Source organism: Anneissia japonica, unplaced genomic scaffold, assembly GCF_011630105.1.
Source record: "Anneissia japonica isolate Jap-2015-1 unplaced genomic scaffold, ASM1163010v1 scaffold22595_len12032_cov138, whole genome shotgun sequence".
NCBI classification, from domain to species: domain Eukaryota; kingdom Metazoa; phylum Echinodermata; class Crinoidea; order Comatulida; family Comatulidae; genus Anneissia; species Anneissia japonica.
The window spans coordinates 1-3657 of record NW_022717879.1 but is presented as its reverse complement, the minus strand read 5'-3'; the positions used below and the strand labels follow the sequence as shown (position 1 = coordinate 3657).

The 3657-nt window shown below is 32.5% G+C and overlaps 1 long non-coding RNA gene across 1 annotated transcript in view; it reads left to right on the top strand.

The window, feature by feature from the left end:
* Positions 1-3604, top strand: part of LOC117110378 — a 10019-nt gene extending 6415 nt beyond the window's left edge. Inside the window, exons 4-6 of the long non-coding RNA XR_004445688.1 lie at positions 1885-2021; positions 2672-2716; positions 3363-3604. This is a non-coding gene — a long non-coding RNA (uncharacterized LOC117110378). The remainder of the gene's footprint in view (positions 1-1884; positions 2022-2671; positions 2717-3362) is intronic.
* The last annotated feature ends 53 nt before the right edge of the window (positions 3605-3657 follow it).

Genomic DNA, 3657 nt, shown 5'->3' with positions numbered 1-3657 from the left:
CATTTTCAAAACCAAAAAAAAAAAACAAAAAAAAAAAAAACAAAAAAAAAACATTAACATCAGAATTAAAAAAATACCGAATAATAATAATAAAAATAATAAAATAACATACCCATATACATACATAAACATACATACGCGCAAACTGTAAATATACATATATACACATGTAAGCAGCGAAAGTAAATAAAATACAAAAAAAAATACATCATATCATACGCAGTCAATCAGAATAGTGAAACTATGGATGAATAAGTACTAAACTTATTCCTCCATGATTATGCTACCAGAAACAGTAAAGAAATTTAGGTGTAAAGTAGGCGTAATAATCGTAGAAGATAATCACCCAAGGGCACTGAGAGTTCAAATTAATGAAATCATCCGTCTTGTTTTTTGTCGCTGCTTAACAGGAATAAAAGGGTAACAAACTTTTGGTTTTTCCATACCGATTTTTGTGTCTACTGCCCCTGAAACTTTGATAATATTCGCGCACCTTGCCGAAGTATTAGCTGATGTAACCACATGTATACATAATGAACGACTAAAAAATAGGTGTGATATTTATAGGCCAAAGATTAAGTACTGTATGTTTAAAAATGATTTCCTGATTCAACTTTCCTCTATCACTTAAGTGAACCCGGATGCAAACTTTTTAAAAAGACGTTTCTAAAATGTGTCTTTACACTTCATCAGAATTTCGAATGCATCAAGAGTCAATCAATCAATTGATTGGTTACGCTTTTTGTTTTTTTAAATCATCGGCACACCTGTGTGGTGTAACAAGACAATATATAGTGAAAAAAAGCAAATATAAAAACAAATAATATGTTCTACCTTATACATGAACTTATATGAAAAAAATCATACATCGGAAAAATACAGGACGAAAATAGCCGGGAGAAAATAGCCAGCCGAGAGAAAAAAAATCCCCCAGATTAAAAAAATTGTGGGAAAGATTAGAAGGGACCACAGTGGAAATAAGTTGCTTTTTTGTACTTTTCTGTGTTTTTATCCTTGAATGTATTTTACTTATAATAAGCTGAGGGGAAGATTAGAAAGTGGCAGTGCCATAGTGTTATTTTTAGTAAATTAAAACCTAAAACACCTTGATTTTGAGTCTACTCAATTAACAATTCTTCTCAGGCTTTTCCATATATAGCTAGAACTTACAATACCAATCTTTGGCGTTTGCTGATTTTTTCACACTGGCCAGATTTAACGGCTCCGCGGGCCACTTTTGTTATTGTTTATTTATTTGTTTTATTTTACTTTATTTTTTACAAAAAGACAGGAAGAAGGAAGAAAACCAAAGAGGTTTAAATTTGTACCGAAAATTATATAATAATGATAATGGCTCATTATTACATTTTACGAGTTTGTAGTAAATTTTGGACATAATTCATCAGCGGTCAAGGTGTCAAGCCTGCACGTTTCGTAATTTGACATCGAATCCTGATTCATCATCACCACCACCATCATTATCATTGTTATCATTACCATCATTTATTATTTTCATCGTCATCATCATCATCATCATCATCATCATCATCATCATCATCATCATCATCATCATCATCATCATCATCAACAACATCATCATCATTACCATCATTATCATACCGTATTGTCATCATCATTATCATTATTAGGCCTAATAAATTATTATTATTATTATTATTATTATTATTATTATTATTATTAGTATTATTATTATTATTATTATTATTATTTTTATTGGTGGTATTATTGGTGGGGTTGCTACTCATGTTTTCAATTTATTGAATATTATTCTTTATTTAACATTATTATTGCATCATAATAAATAATTATGATTAAAGAGGTATAATGATGTAGACCTACTAATTGTATGTTCTCCCCTTGCAGTCTGTTCAGTCTGTTCCAGTAGCACGAGTCTGAAAATTGGAATGTTATTTGTGGGCATCTTTGTTGGAGCTTTCGGGGTAATTGGTGGATTGATCGTCTACTCGAGGATTAAACAGGTTTCTCAGATAAGCATACAGGTATTAACAAAATTATTGTTCATATTCTATGCAAGATTATTGCTTTCAATTACCAAATTAAACAATATTCCCTCACCCCATCCTTCTATTTACCATATGTTACAGTAAAATTGTCCTGATTGAAATTACTTTACTCGGATTTGAAATTCTACAAACAACAAATAGCTGGGGCGGATGCAGAAGGGGTGCAGACGGTGCGATCGCACCCTTCTAAATTATATTAAGAAAAATAATTGTTCTATTATATTGTTGATAAGAATTACTGGTAAAAATTTAAAGGTATGAGCGTGCAATTTTCGGGCACCCGGAGGTCCATATTCTGCAAATTTTCCCGCCTCAGCCCAAACCATGGTGGGCTGAGGTGGTCTGGACACTCACTCACCGCCAAATCCTGCATCCGCCCCAGAAAATTATTACACAAAATGAAGCAATTTTTTGTATTTGTTAATTTTCTTGTGGTTTATCATTGTGGTTTCAACCTCCATTCTGTAGGCTTAAATGGCAGGCTTTCCATTGTTAAACTTTAATTAATAAATAAACATATAAAGTAATTGTGGGCAACATAAAATTTAAATAAAACAATTAAATAGAACGACAGAGAGAGGTATGACTGCAAATTGTATTAATATTTTTTTTAAATTTCAATTTAGAAGACAAAAATAGACAAGAGAAGTACGGACAAGAGTAAACAAGATGTTAGTTTTTAATACTCTAATTCACCTCTGATACGAGTTACTAATCCACTTTGTGCCACGTGCACAAAAGCATGGTATCTGTAGGCCTAATTATGTGTTTCATTTTTCAAAAGATTTAGGTGAATATTCTATTGATAACGCCTTCCTAGACTTACCCATAAATTATAATACTTTGGTCAAACGACAATGAATCCGGTACCGGGTCCCTATCTACATCGTTGATAATACCGGGTTCTTTCCATACTCAGGCCTACCCCTGGCATGCAACTACTTCGGTTTTTAGGCCAAACAAAGTCTGATACCAATGAAAAAACATACAATATGCAAACTGACAGTTGATATTCTACGTATTATTAAAAGTGTTTGTACACTTGTAAAATGTAGGCCTACTCCAATATTAAAATCTTTGGGAATAGGCCCTCTAAAAGAATCTATAAACCTCCCGGATTTTATATATTTTTCGAAACTCGCACACTTGATTGTGTTCTATAATTTCCTCGCTTGTTGCTTAGTTATCACTATTGATGAGCGCCAGTGAGAATGTGTTTTTAAGAATGTATTGAAAGCGTATAGATCCATTTAAATTAAGCAACAAGTTACAAACGATAAATTACATTGATATATTGCATTTCGTATCTCGACACAGACTTACATGGACTACACGGCAGATAGGCAAACTGCTGGCAATGACAACCAGACTTACCAAGATCTACAATATAGAGAAGAAGAAACAGCTTATGTTAATTTGAAGTCGGGAAAGAGATAAAAATGCAAAGAGGAGCAGTACCGTATCTGGTCGGAGTTAATGCGTGTTGCTTGAACAAGGATCATGATAATCCATGCAAAATTTAATCAATGATGATCGCACAGCAACGAATCAAAGAATTGTTTAGCTCTGTCCACGTTATCAATTTTGTTGACAAAAAAAATATATAGTATGT